Below are 23774 nucleotides of genomic sequence, written 5' to 3' on the forward strand. Positions count from 1 at the left end.
GTCTGACAGTTTCATGGTCATGTGGTGTGACTTGTCTGTGGACTCGGTGTCTCCCCTTTATGCCCCCCCTCCTTAGTCCTCGGTGGTCCTTTTGTGATTTTGCTCCTCAGCTCACTGCTGTCTCACTCTCTTTACTCTCGCCATGTGCTCCTTACTGCCAGGATGAAGTGAACCTCTCAAGGAAGACAAAAATATAAAAAACAGAAGAAGAAACTGCAGAGAACGACAAGGGGATGTGTCACATGTTCATATTTAACTTCTACATGTCGAGATAAACATATTTTTATTTTTTGTTAAATTATTAAGGTGTATGAAGCTGAAAGAGAAATAGAAATAATGAGTGCAGCAGGAATATGTGAGGATCAGCTTGTCATTGTGCCTTAAGATGTCGCATTTTGAATTACGACAGAAAAGCCCCTCGATTTGACTGCCTTTGATTCTTTGTGTTGGTGTTTCTTCATTTTCACAGATTCACTTCCCTCAAAGTCAGACATTATTGAACCTTTTACTTCAGTCCTGATTGGACTCTCACTCCGCACACCTCACCCTGTTACAACACTCAGAGTGCGACTCACACTGGACATTCAGTTGATATGCTGGGGACGTCGTGACTCCAGTCTGACACCAGTAACTGCCGTGGTCCTCATAGGAGACTCGCTGAATGACAAGCGTCTGTGAGGTTCCTCTTAAACGTTGTTGATTTCTGTACCAGGTGAAGACCCCGTTGGTGAGACTGCAGGTCACAGAGCACATTTTGTATTTGACCCTAAAGAACTGAACTCGGTTTCTGTATCTGATGGCCACGCTCTGCACATTTGTGTGATAAATGGTGTTCTCTACATTTTGGTGTGCGCTGTTTTCATTAGAATCATAAAACCACATTTCATATTTCACTTTAATATTTGCTGGATGCCAGTATGAACAACCAATCGTCACCGTTGATCCTTCAGCTGCGCAGATCGTCTTCGGCTCATAAGTGACCCCCCATTCACCCTCACCTGTAAAACACAAAGGAGTAGAAAACGTCAAGTCGGTGATTTCAGTTCACTTCACACTGAGAAGACACAGATAAAGATGTCCCTGGTCCTCCACATATAAACTTCAGTAATCTCAAAATAAAAACTAGAATATGTTTTATTTATACAAAATATCATATAAACAATGCATCTTTGTTTGATTTATATTTTTATAATTCATACTAAAAATAAAATAACAATAAATGATTTTCTAAATAACAATTTAATTTTTCTTTAAAAGATAAACACCTGTTATAAGTTACTAAAAGCACATTAATAAAGATGGCTCTTCAAGTTTTCGTCGGTGATGACGAGGCCCCTCAGACTGTGGCCGTTTGGTCAGTAAGTCCTGGTCGATACGCCATCAGACTCCACCAGTCCTGCCACTGAGGCTCATCAGAGGGGCAATCAAAAAACAGGAGTCAGAAGATGTGAAGCACAGAGAGGGGACAGAAGAGGACGGGTCAGAAAGTCCTGAAGATGTCCTGCGCGGCGGCCATGACACACCTGATACAAGGAGCAGACTCGTGTGCTGAATCACCAACAGAACAGAAAAAGGAACCAAACTGGGCTCAAACGAGAAGGTCCCCTGAGCGTCACTTAGTACCCAGGCAGCACTGGACATAATTAAAGTACTGGGGGGAGACCAGCAATCAGAGAGCAGCAGTCACCCAGATGGGACTTGTGTATAGAAACCCATGGAGCAGTTTCTCTGAATTTCATATCGAGATGGTGTAAGTCTGGATATGTTTAGGATGTGATTAAAATTAAGTCTTAGATACAGAAGCATTAGGGCTTTGGAGACGGAGAGATGGAGAGAGAGACGGACAGACAGAGTGGTCAAACGTGACCCCCAGACTGGTAGCTGAAACAGGAAGAGGAATCAACTGATCGACTGGCCGTCAGTGCTAATCTGAGTAACACCAGACTTTCAGTGCCCACAGCAATGATTTCTGGTTTAACTCACCATTCAGGTGAAGACACTTTTTATTTATACACTGCTGGGTGTCACTCGTACATTTGGTGATGAAAACTGAGAGATGTCCGGAGATAGGCCTGTGTATCATTAACACCACAATAAATGGACACATTGTGATGATTTAACATTTTAAATAAGGATAGTCGATTGATCAGAATGGATTTGGACCAAGTGCTGACCACCATTGGGGAGATCTGTGAGATGTGCAGCAGGGTTTGGACTGATATGTCCCAATGGTGCCATATTCAATAAAATAAGTGAACCAGCTCATTACAAGACACTGCATCGTCCCTTGTTGGCAAAGCCTTAGTCGACAGATTCAGAGGTAGCTGTCAGCTCAGGTAGAACCAGCAAGCTGGAAGATCCTGATATCTGCTGCCATAAGTCAATAATTTACAGAGGTGGAAGAGTAACAAAGTACAATTACTCCATTACTGCACTTCATGTATCTGCACAACACTTAAGTAGATTTAGCTGTGGACACTTTTGACTTTTAGTCCACTATATTTTATAGAAAAGATCTCTTCTTCTCTTTCTGCTCCACTATGTTTGTACATGGTGATGCATAACGTTTCTCAGTTACATGAATGGTTTTGTTCTTTTTTGAATGACTCTTTTCAGTGAATCATGAGAATCTGTTCACAATGGTGAATGAATCAATTCAGTTGAGCACCACAGGAGAGCTGAAATGCATGTGTGATGCCATGATGCCATGTTTCTTATGACACGTCTCTGATGGGCAGGGCCTTATTTATATGAAAAGAGGCCGTAGGCTATTCCACTTATGAGGCCCTTTCACCTTCCATTTTTAAGTTTGTAAATTACATGAGAGATAATAAAATACATCATTACTGTGATATATATCAATATGTTAAATGAAACATGTTGTGATTGGTACTAACCTTTATAAAAAATGTGGCACGGATAATAAATAAAAAAAAGTCGAGAACACTTATTTGGACATTTATTCTCAGCACCATATATAGTACTTGTAACAATACCTAATCAAACATAACACACAACATTTACAAAGAAACAAAATTCAAATAATGAAAATCTTTGACTACGAAAATAAAATACGCAATAAAAATTATCATATTTTCTATCAAATTAAATTAAATATATTCAATACATTGAAGATTAAACCAAATTCAATTCAGATAAATTTATTTCATAATAATTCGCATTTAAAGTTTAAGTATGAATTATTATGAATTTTAAGTCTTAAACTAAACCAAAAATGGAACTTTATTCAAACAAAATCCAGATCACAATAAAGAAAATATCAAATTGTATATCATATTAAATTTTATGTTAATAGTTATTTTATTTAAGAACTGATTCAACCCAAGTATACATTTAAAACGTAGATTAGAAGAATTTCTTTCTAAACTTTTTCACACAGAATTTTTTCGATAAACAATTCATTTTCGAATAATAAATTGAAGTAAAACAAAAACTCATTTCCGTGAATAGTGCGTCTCTTATAATAGTCATTGTTTATAAAATAATAAATGTTAATTTCATAATTTCTGAATTTCAAACACTAATCAATTTTAAAAATATTTCCAAAATATCTTTAATTCAAACTAAATTATCATTTTTCAATCAAGATTGTATGGAACTGTTATTTTGTCTCATTGGAAAAAATAGCAATTATGAATAATGAATTATATATATATATATAATCATGAAAATATAAAATAAAGCACGTAATATACATTTTAAAATATACAAATTAAAACATATGTTAAGAACTTACCTAGAATTCCGCGAAATGAAGATATTGTCACAAAAAATTTTTCAATAGTCTATAAACACTTCACTAAAGTATTGAACCTACTGAACTCAAAAGGCGAGAATCAAATGATCGTGTACGCAATCCTAAAATAAGAATCTTTTCTAATAACATTAACACGTGTTTCATATTATCGAAGTAACACGAATATAACCGAACGTCGGGATATCAATAGGTCTGTCCATTTGTCTGTTCCAATCTACACCAATCTGCACTTTATTTATGCAAGAACAAACCAGAGCTTAGTAGCATAAGGCACGTCAATATTTGCCATAGCAATCAGTGAATGTATGAACTATACTTTGGTGCAATCTAGTATATACAAACGAACAGACCCAATGAGCTGAATGCGTTGATCTTAACCAACACATTTTTATGTTTGTTTATTAGTCATATGCGTAGAATTTCTCCTTATTTTAGGTTCAGTGTTTTAGTGTTCATTGTTTTTAGAATAGTGTAATTTTAATTTTGCTAACAATTTGAATGTAGGCCCCTCTTGATCTTGAGGCCCTAGGCTGAAGCCTAGTTAGCCTATAGGAAAATCCGGCCCTGCTGATGGGTCGTCACCCATTTGTGTGGTAAAATTAACCAAGTGTGTCAAAGTGTGAATTCTGAATCGAGGGATAAGCTGCCTGCTATTTATTGTACTGTTTGCAGCAGTGCAGTATGTGAAACAGTGGCATTGACGCATCACACGGTGCTTTTGTTTTACTTTTGTTTAAAATTCAATAAGTATTCGCACCTTCCATCTCACAACAAGTGAAACAATCAATATGGGAAGACTGACAAGCAAAAACACGTATAAGAAAAGGGAAGAAAGGAGAAAATGACAGCTGAGCCTGTGAGGTGAAGGGACAGCAGCACAAGTCTGAAATGTCAAAGTTAAATTAGCAGGTGCGGCTCAAGGATATGACGATTTTAGGGGCTTCATGAGGCGCTCAGTAGACTGAGGGTATATAAAGTGCTATGACAGTGTGTTATAATAAATGGAGTTTCAATGGCCATGGACAACGGGTTGGATCCTCATTACGTGTTCACCTTTATGGCATAAATTGAATCTGAATCTGTAACTGTGTAGCGGGGCTTCATAGTTAGTGTTTTTAAATGTCAGTTCTGAGTGCGTCTCGTTTCCATTGTCCCATTTGCTGTTTATGTGTGTATCAGTTAATGCCGTCCCTGTAAAGGGGGACGGATGATGGAAGAAGACCACAGCCTCTAACCTGGAAAACACCTGTTCTTAATTAATCAATTACAGCCGTCACAAGGACTATTTAAGTAATCAGAAAGGAGAGAGGAGAAAGGAGACCATTCGTTTTCAACCACGTATCAACTTACTTGCTGTTTTTCCACATCGCACCTTTGCATCAGTTTGTTTTTCATTTTGCCGGACTATCTTTCAACCTTCATCTGCTGAGACCCCGGGGTCGATTCGCCATCCACCATACGCTGAAGAATCACGGTGAGGTTGTTCCATTTGCCGGGAAAATCAAACGACTCATTTACCACTAGTTCAGTCATCCGTATTCAGGACAGTTTTTATAACCGGACTCAAGTTCACAATCATTCAGTATATCATTCATTTTTGTTATTCGTGTTGTGTGTTATATGTTGCAGGGGCAATGGAGGGTTCTGTTGTATTTATATATGGTGGTGTCTCATTGTTGATGTGGTGGAGGGATATTTATATTTATGTTTCTATTTTTTCATTTGTCTTGTGGTTTTATTTAATACATTTAATCAGTTTATTTTTACATCATCTGCTTTTTGCGTGCTTATATTTACATCGTCGATTGTGGGGGAAAAGTGTAATTTGTTAAGAGGTACAGCTTGATAGTTTAGATTCATCTCAGTAAATTATCCAGGCCACAGGTCTTGGAGGTGTAGTTGCCGGCTGGGTGAGGGGTCGGCCATTACAACTGAGGTGCAAAGAAGAGTTTGTATTAAGTTTAGCAGGCCTTGGCGAGGAAGAACTCCTTCTTGTCACACCATTTTAAAGTAGTTTAATAAATAGCAGTCTACGTATTTTACATGTTCTGAGAATACAAATTCATAACAGACAGGCAGATCATTCAACAAGATTTAAGTGAGAATTTCTTTTCTCTGTTCTATGGACATTTTTCACACCATTTGCCTTTGTCCAGAGTTCAATTTCAATCTTTATTATCTCTTTCTCCATGAAAACATGACAGTAAAATTTTTTCTCAGCCTCCACTACAAACTACACGGGGTAAGTAACAAATATAAAATGATGTTAGATTTGAGCGGAGTTTTCTTGTAGTGCTCTCTACGTTACAATGAGATTTAACAAAGAGTTTTGACATTTCTGGTGCTGAGCCTCTTGGTTCTGTAAGTGTAATCAGAATATAAGTTTAATAAGTCATTGTGCTCTGTGCAAATATTTTAAATCTACTTTTCTTTCTACTCACAAAGCCAGATTTAGCACACAGGGGTTCACCATATAAGAAGTTCTAGGCAAGCTTTATAAGACAAGACAAGTTGAGGGCAACGTGCACACTTACTGTGTGTCAAACTCAGCATGAAACTGTATCCTCTCTTTGCCTTTCTTAGAGTTGTATTATTCACCTAAGTGGGGGTCTGCACATGAAGAAAGAGTATACAGCCTTGGCACATTGACCGGCACACCTTTGAAGCCGACGGACAGATAGGAGATAACGTCACCTGATCCCGAAAATCCTTCCAATGCAGCAATGAAAATGGCAGACTCTATATGTTGGGCTCCTACTCCCGAACTGGGTTCCTGTCATGGCTTCCTTGTCTGTTATGCTGTGTAAACTGTCATTAAAGAAAGCTAAGTTATTTCTCCTGTGTGATTTCTTACCGCCGTATCACTAAAGGAGGGGTATTGCCTTTTTATATCATATCTATATAGTTTTGGGTTATTTATCATGCCACAATTACAAAAGAACTTATTCCAACAAGGGAGTTACGCCCCCTGCTGGATACAGTAAGTCCCCTCATTCTCCACCAGGTATCGCTGACTACGTGTTCCACTCTTTATTGCTGGCGATGCTTCATTTCTTTAAATCCGTTTTGATTTTTTTCATGAACGACACACTGGTGCTGTTAGTCGCTCCATTTGAGCTGAAAGCTCCTGTTTGTGCAGCAGACACTTCACCTTCTCTACAATCTGCAGTCATACAAATTATTTAATGTATTTCAGCTAATTAAAATGTATTTCTTTGTTTAGTTGGTTGTCTCTATTTCTTATAGTGAAGCTTCAATCAAAGCCATTTACACATGTCCAGATTTTTGTTTTTATTGCAGGGAGGTCAGTAAATTACCACTAAAATACAATATTACAGAGTTTTGCATTACCTGAAGGAAAACAAACCAAATACATCAAGTTACTTTCTTAAAATATACATAATATACTCAGACCAGTTTAATTCAGTTTGCACCACAAAATAATAAAACATCCAAAGGCCGTGGAGCCATAACTACACCGAGTCTCAGGCTGCGCTGACCACCCTTCTCTGCGTCTCCGTCTCTGCTCCTCTCTCATCTCTCTCTGCCCCCCCACTGTGCTCACCTTCTCTTGGATGTGAAATAATTACAGTCCAGTGCAATATTTGCTCAGTCAGTCCTATGTGCAATATCTACATTATTATTATTCATTGTGTAATATTTCATATTCATTGTGCAATAATCACAGTATAGTGTAATATTGTTCTTTTTGTCCTAAGTGCATTATCTTACATTACTAGTATTCTTTGTGCAATATTCATATCATTGGTAATTCGATTCTTATACCTGCATGATCAGTAATATTCTTGTTTTGTAATTTCACTTTTGTTGCCTTGCAATTAGCACTGGTTGATTAGTATTCTTTATATTTGTTTTATTTAGTAGTTTTTATATGTAATACTTCCCTGTGTTAGGATGTAGCAGGTTGGATAATGACTGACTGACTATATGTAATACTTTACTGTTACTCCTATAAATGTTTGATTGTTTTTTTTGCTCATTGCATCTGACAGGAGTAGCTGCTCTGTGATTTTGTTCTACATGATACAATGACAAGAAAGGCTTCTAAATTCTAAATATAATCCTTGTGTTTATCTTTCTTAAAACAAGTGTGCTTCAGTTACCTTGATATACAGTGGTGTGAAAAACTATTTGCCCCCTTCCTGATTTCTTATTCTTTTGCATGTTTGTCACACAAAATGTTTCTGATCATTAAACACATTTAACCATTAGTCAAATATAACACAAGTAAACACAAAATGCAGTTTTTAAATGACGGTTTTTATTATTTAGGGAGAAAAAAAATCCAAACCTACATGGCCCTGTGTGAAAAAGTAATTGCCCCCTTGTCAAAAAATAACCTAACTGTGGTGTATCACACCTGAGTTCAATTTCCGTAGCCACCCCCAGGCCTGATTACTGCCACACCTGTTTCAATCAAGAAATCACTTAAATAGGAGCTGCCTGACACAGAGAAGTAGACCAAAAGCACCTCAAAAGCTAGACATCATGCCAAGATCCAAAGAAATTCAGGAACAAATGAGAACAGAAGTAATTGAGATCTATCAGTCTGGTAAAGGTTATAAAGCCATTTCTAAAGCTTTGGGACTCCAGCGAACCACAGTGAGAGCCATTATCCACAAATGGCAAAAACATGGAACAGTGGTGAACCTTCCCAGGAGTGGCCGGCCAACCAAAATTACCCCAAGAGCGCAGAGACGACTCATCCGAGAGGTCACAAAAGACCCCAGGACAACGTCTAAAGAACTGCAGGCCTCACTTGCCTCAATTAAGGTCAGTGTTCACAACTCCACCATAAGAAAGAGACTGGGCAAAAACAGCCTGCATGGCAGATTTCCAAGACGCAAACCACTGTTAAGAAAAAAGAACATTAGGGCTCGTCTCAATTTTGCTAAGAAACATCTCAATGATTGCCAAGACTTTTGGGAAAATACCTTGTGGACTGATGAGTCAAAAGTTGAACTTTTTGGAAGGCAAATGTCCCGTTACATCTGGCGTAAAAGGAACACAGCATTTCAGAAAAAGAACATCATACCAACAGTAAAATATGGTGGTGGTAGTGTGATGGTCTGGGGTTGTTTTGCTGCTTCAGGACCTGGAAGGCTTGCTGTGATAGATGGAACCATGAATTCTACTGTCTACCAAAAAATCCTGAAGGAGAATGTCCGGCCATCTGTTCGTCAACTCAAGCTGAAGCGATCTTGGGTGCTGCAACAGGACAATGACCCAAAACACACCAGCAAATCCACCTCTGAATGGCTGAAGAAAAACAAAATGAAGACTTTGGAGTGACCTAGTCAAAGTCCTGACCTGAATCCAATTGAGATGCTATGGCATGACCTTAAAAAGGCGGTTCATGCTAGAAAACCCTCAAATAAAGCTGAATTACAACAATTTTGCAAAGATGAGTGGGCCAAAATTCCTCCAGAGAGCTGTAATAGACTCATTGCAAGTTATCGCAAACGCTTGATTGCAGTTATTGCTGCTAAGGCGGCCCAACCAGTTATTAGGTTCAGGGGGCAATTACTTTTTCACACAGGGCCATGTAGGTTTGGATTTTTTTTTCTCCCTAAATAATAAAAACCACCATTTACAAACTGCATTTTGTGTTTACTTGTGTTATATTTGACTAATGGTTAAATGTGTTTGATGATCAGAAACATTTTGTGTGACAAACATGCAAAAGAATAAGAAATCAGGAAGGGGGCAAATAGTTTTTCACACCACTGTAAGCCTAAAGGCCAGAGAGCCGTCTCCTACAACAGAGAATGGTAAGGTAAATAAAAAGAAGGAGTCTTGTTGAATTATTGGATTAATTACCAGCAATGCTGAAGGTGAAACTGATAATTAACCAAGTTTAAAATTCCTTTTCAAATCCCACATTATTATGGCATCTTCCTGGAAGACGTCTTATTGATTCCTAATCATCAAAAATCCTACAGCATAAAAACTCATTTAGGTGTTCAGAATTCTCAAAGGCATTGACAAAGCTGATCAAGAAGATATTATAAGAATTTAAGAAATCTGGCAAACGACAGGAGACCATTCAGTTCATCAGGCTTTAGCTAATAGCTAAACTGTCCCAGTATCTCATAGATTGATATTGTAGATTAAAGAGTCCAAGCTGTGAAAGATAAGCAGACAGCTGCACCTTCTTGATTTTTCAACAACACATCACATTACAAATTTCGCACAACTAGCTGACAAAGGCAGAGGATTGTCAAACAGACGTGCAAAGAGGACAAGACAATGGTGAGGAGCTGAGCAGATGAGGCCATCCTAAAAAAGCCTTAAAAACACAAGAAGATAAGCCCAGCTGGAAATACAAGGAGAGTTCAACGAGTTAATTAGTGAGCCGATTTGACCGACTGGAGGGCATCTTGACGTCAAATAAATAACAAGAGGCTCAGAAAGAAGACAGATATGGACAAATGGATAACTAAAAAAATAAAAAGGGAATAGCGTAAAGCAGCAACATAAGCAGCAGTTAGCAGAAGCTCAGCTCAGCAGCAGAAACCACAGAGAGTCTGACATCACATTGAGCACCAAGAATGAACTTGAGTTGTAAAATAAAATGGAGCTCTTCAAACAAAATGAAGTTCTGCTGAGCTTACCGTCTGCACATGAAACTGTGGTCAAAAAGATCAGGAGGAGCATCTTCAGCGGTGAGACCTGAAATCAATGACATGACAATGAGTTTCGAGTTCCGCCATTGTAAACTTCACCACATACAGTATGAATGTGAGGCTCTCTGTTCAGACACAGTGGTCGGTGCTCCACCTTCACAACTGTTTGGTTCGACTCAAAGCCCCATGTGAAGTTTGCACCTACTTCCTGAGGTTTTCTCTGCGTGTCCCGCACATCTCAGATACCTGCATGTTAGATTCCTTACCCTTGTGGGTGGGCATCAATGTGACCCGCACTAGAAAAGCCCCCCATGTAGGGCTGGCACCTGCCTAGCTACTTTCTCTACTGGGATCAACTCTGACTGTCGGTACAAAGGACAGGGTGGGTTGCTAAAATTGAAAATTGTGTCCAATTAATGAGCTGTCACCAGAGGCTTGTAAATTCTATTTGTGCATCTGAACGTTCTTTGTAATTTGCTTTCCTATCATAAAGTATGTTAAGGGCTGACATGCAACATACAATTACAAAGATTAAGGCCAAGGGCAATTAATGGACACCTGCATATTGGTCTGGCATTAGCAGTGGGAATCATCACAGCTGAGGAAATCTGTGAGGCGATGAACCGTGGACCACCATGACAGCAACTCATAAGATGGAGGATGGTCAAGGGGGAGATTTTCAGTTCCACCTTGTGTAGACTTAACCAAAACGCCTCACATCCCATACACTTAGCACTCTGTGGTCAGATCCTCTACTTCAGTTCTGCACTTCCTCGCCCCTTCCCTTCTTTAGCCCTGTAACCTCAGGCAATTAGACCGAATAAAAGAACAAGCAGGTGAAAGTGCTTCACTTTTAATTATGTATTAAAGGTAAAACTTTTTCTTTTTAACTAAAAGTGTGGTTTTAAACAGACCATAAAACCAGATAATGTTAGATGTGTAGCTTCAGTTGGCCCAATGACTTATAGTTACATTTGATTCTTCCTGGTCAGTTCATCATCTGCACAGACCAAGGCAGCCTGCTCTCTTCAGGTCATCATCTGGTCTGCTTCCATAAGGATACAACATGGCACAGAGTGCAGGCCTTTACCAGCCTTTCTGTTTATTTTCTCATGTAGCTCCTGACAAACTCACACCATCCTGGGCCGTTCACCAGTAGAATAGCTCAGTTGCAGTTCATCCCCCAGTTGCTTTGTGTGGTCAGATTCTGGCCTTCCTGTGGCAGATGGCCTATAGGCTCATGTAAGTCCAGTCACAGCCACCATCGCCAAACGGTTTGATGCTTCACCCCCTGACATAAATCTCACATTGTGAGTCCGTCCTAAACACTGAAAGGGGTGTTGATTAGGTAAACTTCAAAGCACAGCTGTTCTCATGAATAAAGTAAAACATGCCTTCTGAAACATTATCAGATATTACAATTGATATGTCTACATTACAAATAAAGAAATACAAAACAGTTACCATCTTACATGGTAGACATCACAGGAAGTCAGTAATTAATGGTCAAGTTATTAACGGGTACAACTCAGGGATCAGCACTGGATGGGACGCCAGTCCACCACAGGACACATTCACTGACATCGAGCCAATCACAGTCAGCTGTGACCCCGATCTGCACACACATATGAGAGACCACCTGAACTGCACAATCTGAACCCAAATCCCTGCTTCTGTGAGGCTGCACTACTAACCACTGTGCCGCTCTAATGTGTTTCCTTTATAATTAATTACACATTTTAAACTTCTTAATTAATGCAATTATCAGAAATTTTTAAATCATTATGAATTAATTGTTTTTGATTTTTGATTTTTTTCTGTTCAGTTTTACAGCCTTTATTTATAATTGAAATCTGAAATTCTTTACATCCAAGTCAGAGAAATAAAAAGTCACCATTACCTTTCGCTGCATGTTTTTCAGTTTCTGTAGCCCGACTTCTGTGTCCCTCCGGCTGCTGATCTTCTCCAGACAGTTGAAGTTCCTCCAGCCGAGTGACGTGAATGAGTTTATTTTACAAAAAGGCATCTCATATGAGGAGGCCAGTGACTTGTCGAAATGTGTTGCAAGTGACTTCCTCTTACTGACAGCCAAAAATGGAGAGAACTTCCAGTTTCACTTATGATGCTAGTCAGTATTTTTAACAAGAATTTTACATTCGTCAAGGGTGGATGACTTTACTTTACAAGAAGGCGGCTGCCTCACAACTTGAAGAACTTCAGTTCAGTCCCCGGCCATGTTATTGTCTCCCTGTGTTTATGTGTTGTCTCTCTGCCATTCTACTTTCCTCCAAGACTTTGTCCATGTGAGCTTGTGATTTGCACCAGGGGTCTCTGAGATAGGCCGTGAAGTCCTGCATCCCTCCATTGGATTTCCTGGATTTGGAAAAGAAATTAAGGACCACATGAATTGGGCCAGTGTGATCTTTAGAGAATAATGAGTTGCCATGTCAAAGACTGGCATCCCATGTGGTGTTGACTCCTTCTTGATTTTGCTGCTCCAGCTCCCCATAATCCTTTAATTAAAAATCAGGTCCGGTAAATGGAGATACGGGTGGATTTTAGTTATCCTGTAAAAAATGAAAATCCAGGAAGCGCAATCAAGAAAGTAACTGAGGGAATTCAGTTATACTGCATGGTCACCATATGAGCCCAGTAAAGCACCTTATGATGGCACATGTGGCCAATGGTGCAATATAAAATAAAATGGAGAGATTAAGTGGAAGATCAAGAGCAATGTTAGGAGAAACAGAAATAAATAATCCTGTTCTACAGTTCTGTTTTCAAGTATCACACAGCAGCTTCTCAATTATTTCAGTCCCTAAGAGATCTCTTCATTGTCTGTTGTGACATAGCAGAGTAAACTGGGCCATTAAATACAAGGAAGCAGAAGGTGGATTTGATGTGAAATGGCTGATGGGACAGTTGACTTGAGTAGGCAGCTGGCTGACCACGCTTTTGAAAAAGATCTTATGGGGACGGCCAGCAGCTTTAAACCTCCGTTAATCTAAAAGGAGCAGAACACACCTGAGCTGTCATCAGGAAGGCTCATGAAGAACTCATCTCATTCATCTGGGTTACTGAAGACCATCCGCACCGCTGGACCAACAGTGTGCTTTCATGCATTTGTTCACAAACTGTGGGCAGCACATGGGCTGAGTGAGATGTTGGTGAGTTTCAGCAAAATGGTCAACAGGATCATTTAATTAACGATAAGCCCAAGGAAGACAAACATTAAGAGTGATTAAATATCAATCAACCTTTATTTAAATATAGCAGGATTAACCACTGCCTTCTGGGATTAAATAAAATGCAGTCATGGTCACCAAATAAATTCTCCAAGATATAAACAGTTTGGCCCCCAAACTAAGTTTTCCCCGGCTAAACCCACCATGCATGCAGCTACTTTGCAAACGTGTGCCAAGTCCACAGCATGCCTTCTGGGGCACCGTCCTGGTAAAGCACAGCTTCGATCTCTAAATAAAGTTTCCTGGGCAAAACCTTTGGAAGGGAAGAATAGCCTGCAGTCTTCTCCTGTGCAAATGGGGGATCTGTGCAGGTTCAACAGTGTGGATTGGCACACAAACACACACACACACTTAGCTTTAGGTCACAGACAACACCATTCACGTAATGTATGGCCAGTTCTCTCAGAAATGTCAGTGCAGTTTGTCCTTCTTCCCCTCTCAGCATAACCTCACTGACTTATGAATAAAATATTGTCAAGCAAACGCAATTGGGAGGCAGTGAAAGGGCTTAGCTGACCAAAGGGATGTGTCCAGGGAGGGGTTGTCAAAGTGCACTAATGTCTGTTCTTCTTCATCTGCAGACATCAATAAAGAAGACTTCCTGAAACTTCACTTCTGGTTCTTTCCAACTCATTTCCAGTTCCTCCTAAAGATCCTCCCATTAACTACTGTGTCTGACATCATTTCCACCCATCAGTCCCGCCACTTCTGAGACTACTCTCTGTATTTTGCAATTTTGGTATTTTATTTCCTTTTTTCCCCTTTTTTTGGTTGACAGTATACAGGGTGGTGCCCCAAACGTTTTTTGTGGTTTTGCCAGCACCTGGTTGTTGCATGTGTGGAGTTCTTAGGTTGTTCTCTGCCTTTCACTCAATGCTGCTATGTTAGGCCCAGATCCTTCACAACCCAGAATTCAGTAAAGCAGGTTGCTCAAGGTAATGTTATGTGATGCCATCTACTTGACTGTAGGTTTATGGTCCAGTCAACGATTCTATGGAGCTAAAGGGGTCTCTCCATTTACGACACGCATTTCAGATTCTTAGAGCACCTTGTTCATGTTCCTGGTTTCTAAAGCTTCTATCTTCTTGATTTCTCCATCAGTGCTGACCAGGATGTGTCTCACTGTCTGTGTGTTTCTTGATGAGGTTTACTATTTCTGTCTTAGTGACGTTCACAGTGGTGCTGCTTTTTTTAACACCTCCTTCCACTTGGCATAAAGGATGTGGTCTCCGAGACGCATTTGAAGAGTGTGGCCCTATCACTGGTGATATCAGATTTTACATTTCTCTTTATTTTTATTCATTTTTCCCCATATCATCATATTTTCCTTTGAGTTACTTCTCACTTTTCAAAAGGCCGTCCTGTCACGACATCATAACTTTCATTGTGCTTATCCTCATTAGAAGGTGTGCTTGAGCATAGCAGTCAGCTGGAGTGGAGTGTTTGGTGTTGTGTGTTGTAATTGTTCATTTAGTGTTGTTTAGGTGTTGTTCGTGTATAGTTTCAGGAATCCAAGACAGCCAAAGTGTTGCAATGACATGAAAATACTGCTGCGCAATGCAGAGGATTTCACCATCTGAGTGGCCATCGCCAATTTTATTTAACTTTAAATCTTTCCCTGGATTGATGGTGCGATTCTCACCTTTTCTGATTCATTTGGAAATGCCAGGCTCCATCTTTTTCACTTTTCTTATTACTTATTCATTGCTTTTTTCATTTTATTGTGATTTTTCTATCTAGTTTGTTTAATTTTGTAACTGATTTCATTTTGCTTTTGCTCTTAGAACATACAAATTGACAAATAAGAGGAGACCAATCGGTCCATCAGGCTCATTTGTTTAACTGATAGCTTAGTTGTCCCTATATCTCATCCAGATACTTTTTAAAGGTTGTCGAGGTTTCTGCTTCAACTTCATGTCTCAATAATTTGATTCAAAATCCAACAACTTCTGTGCTCATTGGGGTCTGATCAAAGTAGGCCTGCATTCTCAGTGAATGTAGAGTGTCAGGCTGATAAAGCTCATGTGTGTGAAAAAAATGATAACATCTGCTGGATAAAAGTGAGAGGAAGACAAAGAGGTGGAGAAGAATATAGGAGGCAAGAACGGAATATGAAATGAAACAATGGGAGCTAGAAAGTCAGAGAGAGCAGAGCTGAAAACCAGAATCAGAGACAGGCCCAAACATTTCAAGGAGTGTGCGAATGGCGTTAAGGAGACACAGGAGACAGTTGTGATCAACAGCCATGTGCTTCGTGTGACGTTCATAAGGGTGAGGTGAAGGCATTTAAACTGGACAGTATGAGTTTAGAGACAATAAAGAAATGTCATTAAAGTCATCTATGCAACAGGTGAAGGTGGAAAAGGGAGGTCATACTACCAGGCAGAAAGTGTGGGCAATGGTCAAGACTGTACCTCACACAGAGTTACTTTGTAGAACACCAGGGACTTTAAATTTGATGAAAACAAACACAAATAAATTGTAGGAAAAAACTGAAAAATGACAGCTGAACCTCACATAGAGTAACATACATGGACACCAGTGGCTTTAAATTCTGAGAAATTATAAAGTGGGAAAGGACAGCAGAACCAAATATGACTGAAAATCTGAGTCTCAGCAATCAGAATGTGTCAAACTGTAAGATATCATAAACATCAGCAAGAGTCAAATAATTTGACACACTCCGGGTGAAGAAAAGATAAAGCCTTTATCAAATCAAATGGCCACATTATGGGAGATGGGGTTGTGTTTATGCAAAACTGGAGATGCGTCAAGATGTTCCTGAACTTTGAGCAAAGTCCTGAGAATGTATGAGATGAGAATATCATGAACTCGATTGGAGCACTTAATGGATTAAAGAAGAGATCTTACTTCTGAGCAACAGAATACAGAGAGGAACATATGAGGTAGTCTATCAGGACCTGGTGATTTTCCACAGATTATAAAATCTAAAGTCTTCTTAAGCTCAGATAAATTAATTGGGGGTCCAACATGGTGATATCTTCTACATGAAGCCTTGGAGAGGCAGGTTGCCTAAAAAAAAATTACAGTTAGACGCAAGTAAGAGCACAGATTACATTAGACAGCCACTCTGTATTTGCTCTTTGTCCGAGTGTGTTAGTGGACCCTTTGATGGACTGACACCTTGTGCAATGTTGGTTTCTGCATTGCACCCAATGTCACCATAGTGGCCCTGAATTTGGATTGAGTAGGTCTGACAGTGTGATTAGCTTTTCTTAATATTTTTTATTTTGTCACATTCCAGACTCTACGTTTAAGAAATAAGCCGAAAATCAGTTCAAAGCCACACCTTATTCCAGTCTTCTGAATATTTTTGTGCATTTTTTAAAGATCCTAAAAGCCTAAAGGGAGACTTGGTGAGTCATCAGCAATAAGTTGACTCTGCTCTTGGGGATTCAGCAAAATTCAAAGACGTGTCCTTCAGAGCTGCTGTCACATTACGAACAGCATGGAGATCTGAAAGACAGAAGGAGCACATCCAGAAAAGACATCTTGTGACAGAGAAACGCATTTTAAGGTGACTTTAATTATCAGGGAATACGAGATGAGCAGGGCTGCTGCAGTTGATCCCATCTGACTTAACTGATTTAACTTCTTGGCAGAGTTTGTTTCCTTGCAGCACAAAAAGAATCGTCTTCTGTTGTCACAACATTTTTTTAAGATGAAAGTCATTCAAAACACATTTTTTGTTCTTTTACTTTGCATAATTGTGTTGTACTGTAACACAAGTGCCAATTGATCCAGAGATGTGTAAATACAATCTTCAGTCTGTAAGGAGAGAAGCACAAATCAGTGTGAAAGTTCTTTAATTCACAGTATTATTAAAACAATGAGCAATCCTCGAAAGAAAAAACCTTCATTGTGTGGAGCTCACAACTGCTACTTACATGCACTTTCAATTAGTGTTTAGTGGTCTTACTGAGAGTTTGTGACTGACTGAACAAAGATGGCAGCTAACAAGATACCAGGATCTTAACAAACTGAATATAGCAAAAAATAAATAAATAAAAAAATAATCCACTGATTCATTAACTGACATACAACACAACAATAAGAATAAGAATAATTGGGGATAATTCACTGATCGTTCATCCATCTTCTGATCTCACTCATCATATTCAGGGTGGCAGATGTACCAACCGTCTCACAAGACCACTGAACTGCGCTGTTGTCTCACAGCACGGAGCTCGAGGTTCACCACTCAGGGGCTCACAGCGTCTGAGTTTACAGGATCTGCCAGTGTTGGCATCGATTTCATCCGAGGAGAGAAGCTTTAGAAACCAGGAACATGAACAAGGTGCTCTAAGAATCTGAAATGCATGTTGTAAATGGAGATACCCTTTTAGTTCCATGTGTGTGTTTATGTGTGTGACTAGCGAGTGTGTTTAAAGTGGCCCTTTATGAGTGTGTGTGTGTGTGACTTGAGATAGATTTGCACATCATCCTGGTTTTGCTTCACATCCTTCGACCTTAAAATCAAGATTAAATATAATATAATATAATATAATATAATATAATATAATATAATATAATATAATATAATATAATATAATATAATATAATATAATATAATATAATATATTGGGAGGCATGGTGGCACAGTGGTAGCGCTGCTGCCTTGCAGTAAGGAGACATGAGTTCACTTCCCGGGTCCTCCCTGCGTGGAGTTTGCATGTTCTCTCCGTGTCTGCGTGGGTATCCTCCTGGTGCTCCAGTTTCCTCCTGGATTCCAAAGGCATGCAAGTTAGGTGGATTGGTGATCCTAAATTGACCCTAGTGTGTGTGCTTGGTGTGTGTGTGTGCCCTGCGGTGGGCTATTGCCCTGCCCAGGCTTTGTTTCCTGCCTTGCGCCCTGTGATGGCTGGGATTGGTTCCAGCAGACCCCCATGACCCTGTAGTTAGGATATAGCAGGTTGGATGATGGATGGATAATATAATATAATATAATATAATATAATATAATATAATATAATATAATATAATAGTTAGATTTAGCCTTTTTCTAGGTACACACTAAAGCAGTTGTTACTTGCAGGCCTGGCTTTACTGTTTTTAACTTTCTTGTGAGTTTTCACTTCTCTTCACTTTATTTTGTGTGATTGTATGAAACTCTGAATGTGCATCTGAAAGACATCAGAGGTTTGATAAACTCACAGCTAGTGCGATTGTTTTCAGTATTTTTATTATTTTTTTCATTAAATATTTGACACATAAATATTCTTCATGTTGATTTGTCTCATGAAGTTTGACTTTTTCATGGCTTTTCAGTCCTAAAAGCACCAAAGGATATTATTATCTGGAAGCCTCCCCTTAAAGAGGAGCTATGTTGTGTTTTCACCCGAGTTAGTTTGTTCTTTCTCTTTCTCTTTTTTATTTATTTTATAGTATTGTCTTGTGTTTATACAGGTTTTGATAATATTCGTGTTTGATGTTGTTAGTATCTCTGTTTTCTTACCTTCCATGTGACTTATGGGTGGTACCCCAAGAGGCGGAGCCACTTTGATGTCACCACCATGAGACAGCCCCCTGGCTACTTAAGGAGGTGCTGCATTAGGCGTCTCTTCTCTGAGTTTTGCTTTACATCCAAATTTCCTGTTTTTTTATGTCTGATTATTTCTGCTCTGTCTTTGGATTTTGCTCACAGATTGTGTTTTTTTTTAAAGTTGTGTCCCAAGAAATGGCAACCCAGGACAGGTTCTCAGGGACTGTGCTGTGACGTTAACAGAGGTATTTACTAAGGTCTTCAATCGATCTCAGTCACAGTGCGCTGTCCCTACCTGCCTGAAGACATCCACCATAGCGCCAGTGCCAAAGCAAACTGCAGTGACCTGCCTCAGTGATTACAGGCCAGTGACAATGAAGTGTCTGGAAAGACTGGTCCTCAAGTACATCAAGGCAAGGACAGCTTTGAGTGTCGTTACAGTCGGTGTACTGGAATCTCAGTGTATCTGCTATGTAACAAAAAAAGGGAATCTCAGCTTATCTTATCTTGCCTGTTCAGTACCCAATTGTTCCCACCACATGGATTGAATTTGACGTCTCCGGTCCATTAGCTCCTCCCAAACACGGCGAGTAAATCTTCTATCTCTGCAGCGCGTTGGCTGTCACTTGTTAGGTCAGCCATACGTCACGCTGGTGGCCTTCTTGAGCCCACCAGGACTTCTGTGACTTTAAAGATGGTTTGCTTCACTCGTATTTCAACAATGGAAAAAGTTACAATTAAGCAGCGTTTAGCTGCAGTGTGAGCGTAGCGTTAAAGAATCGCACTTGCTGAGAAAACACAGTCAAAAATGAAATGTGGGAAAACACAAAATATGGAAAAATTAAATTGGAGATTTTCTATAAGATATAGAGTTGAATTCCTTTTTCATTCTTAGCTCAATTTTATTTATTTATTTATTTATTTTTTGGCCAGTCACAAATTCACCCCTTAGGTTTTTCTCATGTCCTCTCACGGTGTGTGACGTCCTTTCCATTATATGGCCATACCTCTGCTCTGAAGTTCTGATTCTTATAATAATGATCTTTTTTATTCAGCATATTCTTATTATAAAACAGCTCTTTCAGTTGATTTTAATTTTAATTCTAAATAAAAAACAGCAAAAACAAATCAAGGACCTGGAACTTAAAATAAAAAAGAGATGCAGAATATGAGAAGGTAATGCACAGTGCGGAGGAGTCCAACAACTGAACTCTAAGGTTCATTTTGTAATAAAGGATTGTTTTTATAAATTGTTGAGGACCCAAGCGGCTGGTCCAGGCCAAGGAGATGCCCACATAACATCTGGCTACGGCAGATTAGGGGTCATTTCTGGAGGGTGGGACTGGACTGTGTGACTGCCTGGGGGGTTGCCAAACAGGATCCCAAGCTGTTTGGTCGTGTGGTGGGTGAGGCTACGTGCTGTACCAGTAGATGCTCCCTAACCTGACCTGACCTGACCTGACCTGACCTGACGTCTTCTAAACATGTACGTAACCAGCTCAATGATGTTTTCATCTTCTTTATTTAGTAAACAGTAATTACTAAGTGAGAACTCAAATCAGTTGAGGCAGAAGTCTACCTGAATGACGCAGTGGCAGGTAATCAGTGAGGACCTCCATGTGAGAGTTGTGGCCGCCTGTCCTGCACATCGCTGTTTATGTCTGTCGTAGTCTCTAAATGTAACATTCAGAACTGTGATGACACTCATATTTATGCATCCGTAACTCAGAAGATGCTGATGATGCTCAGCTTTTAACGTCACCTTGATGACTGGAGACTTTGTCGTCTCGTGGATGTTTGTGGCTTCACGACGTTGAGACCCGGCATGCCTCACGTTAAACTTACTCATTTGTAGTCATTTCTCTGGTCCTGCTTCTCCGATATTCTCCTCGGCACTCTGCAGTATGAAGTCATCGATCTGAATTCCCTACAATTGAAGTCTAAAATACAGAAGGACAAAGTCACAGGTTGGTGATGGTCAGAGTTTCAACTTTCTTACTTTTCACAAGTCATGTTTCTATTGTTTTTCCTTTCTGGTGGGTTACAGAAGGATGGCACCATGTAGTGCCACACAGGGCCCAGGCCTCAGCTTGATATCCATGTGGTGTGCCCCGTTTGTCGACTTGTGGGTCTACTGCTCGTATTGCCCCCTCCATCCTAAATGGTCCTTTAGTGACTGTGCCCTCTGCTGTCAAACTCGACTTGAACCCGGCCGTGTGCTCCCTGCGGCTCTCAGGAAAGACAAAGAGACACAGAAAGTGGAAGGACAAACTGCAAAGAGCACCAGTGCATCTGCCACGTGTGTAGTTTGACTTAACCCTAAATCTCAAATTAACCACTGCAGGTTTATGGAGAAAATGATTATCTGTATGAAGCTGAAGGCACCCAAGTGGATAACTGAGAAAATCAAACTTTGTTGTGTGTTCTGCCTTGAATTTGTGATTTGACAGCAAAGTTTCTGAATGTCGCTGTGTTTAATTTCTTAAGTGCTCATTGAACTCTCACTCTTACTTTCAGACAGCACAAACTGGACATTCGGTAGAAACTCTGGGGACGCCTTGTTTCCAGTCTGACACCAGTAAGTAGTCTGGTCCAGTGCTTCAGCTGGACATACAGAAGTGTCACTACGCCACGAGTACCATTGATGTACAGTGGTGTGAAAAACTATTTGCCCCCTTCCTGATTTCTTATTCTTTTGCATGTTTGTCACACAAAATGTTTCTGATCATCAAACACATTTAACCATTAGTCAAATATAACACAAGTAAACACAAAATGCAGTTTGTAAATGGTGGTTTTTATTATTTAGGGAGAAAAAAAAATCCAAACCTACATGGCCCTGTGTGAAAAAGTAATTGCCCCCTGAACCTAATAACTGGTTGGGCCACCCTTAGCAGCAATAACTGCAATCAAGAGTTTGCGATAACTTGCAATGAGTCTTTTATAGCGCTCCGGAGGAATTTTGGCCCACTCATCTTTGCAAAATTGTTGTAATTCAGCTTTATTTGAGGGTTTTCTAGCATGAACTGCCTTTTTAAGGTCATGCCATAGCATCTCAATTGGATTCAGGTCAGGACTTTGACTAGGCCACTCCAAAGTCTTCATTTTGTTTTTCTTCAGCCATTCAGAGGTGGATTTGCTGGTGTGTTTTGGGTCATTGTCCTGTTGCAGCACCCAAGATCGCTTCAGCTTGAGTTGACGAACAGATGGCCGGACATTCTCCTTCAGGATTTTTTGGTAGACAGTAGAATTCATGATTCCATCTATCACAGCAAGCCTTCCAGGTCCTGAAGCAGCAAAACAACCCCAGACCATCACACTACCACCACCATATTTTACTGTTGGTATGATGTTCTTTTTCTGAAATGCTGTGTTCCTTTTACGCCAGATGTAACGGGACATTTGCCTTCCAAAAAGTTCAACTTTTGTCTCATCAGTCCACAAGGTATTTTCCCAAAAGTCTTGGCAATCATTGAGATGTTTCTTAGCAAAATTGAGACGAGCCCTAATGTTCTTTTTGCTTAACAGTGGTTTGCGTCTTGGAAATCTGCCATGCAGGCCGTTTTTGCCCAGTCTCTTTCTTATGGTGGAGTCGTGAACACTGACCTTAACTGAGGCAAGTGAGGCCTGCAGTTCTTTAGACGTTGTCCTGGGGTCTTTTGTGACCTCTCGGATGAGTCGTCTCTGCGCTCTTGGGGTAATTTTGGTCGGCCGGCCACTCCTGGGAAGGTTCACCACTGTTCCATGTTTTTGCCATTTGTGGATAATGGCTCTCACTGTGGTTCGCTGGAGTCCCAAAGCTTTAGAAATGGCTTTATAACCTTTACCAGACTGATAGATCTCAATTACTTCTGTTCTCATTTGTTCCTGAATTTCTTTGGATCTTGGCATGATGTCTAGCTTTTGAGGTGCTTTTGGTCTACTTCTCTGTGTCAGGCAGCTCCTATTTAAGTGATTTCTTGATTGAAACAGGTGTGGCAGTAATCAGGCCTGGGGGTGGCTACGGAAATTGAACTCAGGTGTGATACACCACAGTTAGGTTATTTTTTAACAAGGGGGCAATTACTTTTTCACACAGGGCCATGTAGGTTTGGATTTTTTTTCTCCCTAAATAATAAAAACCATCATTTAAAAACTGCATTTTGTGTTTACTTGTGTTATATTTGACTAATGGTTAAATGTGTTTGATGATCAGAAACATTTTGTGTGACAAACATGCAAAAGAATAAGAAATCAGGAAGGGGGCAAATAGTTTTTCACACCACTGTATTCATCTGAAGAGCGAGGGGTACGTTAAAGAGCATGGTGACACACTTTCTGTGGATCCTCTGGGAGACTCCAGGGAGAAGAGTGTGACTGAAGAGTGTCTGAGTGCCGCATTTGCAGGCTGGAGATCGATGGGGGGCTCGGATAAATGTGATGAGAGGTGCTAAGCTTCAAATGCTGCCAGTGCACATATAAGAACGTTGATACTCAACAGCGAAAAAGTGACAAGTGCTGGTACTCTGTACTGGTGTCTGCACCGTGGACCTCCAGTTGTGGTCAGCTGTCCTGTGTGTCAGTGTTTATGTCTGCTGTGCTCTCTAAATGTAAAATACACA

The 23774-nt window shown here is 39.9% G+C and overlaps 1 protein-coding gene across 1 annotated transcript in view; it reads right to left on the reverse strand.

Annotated features, from left to right (window-relative positions):
- The window catches only part of LOC114643332 (B-cell receptor CD22-like), a 359848-nt gene that overhangs the window by 282299 nt on the left and 53775 nt on the right, over nucleotides 1-23774 (reverse strand). The window lies entirely within an intron of this gene.

The sequence above is a fragment of the Erpetoichthys calabaricus genome, chromosome 17 (genome assembly GCF_900747795.2).
Source record: "Erpetoichthys calabaricus chromosome 17, fErpCal1.3, whole genome shotgun sequence".
Lineage (NCBI taxonomy): Eukaryota > Metazoa > Chordata > Cladistia > Polypteriformes > Polypteridae > Erpetoichthys > Erpetoichthys calabaricus.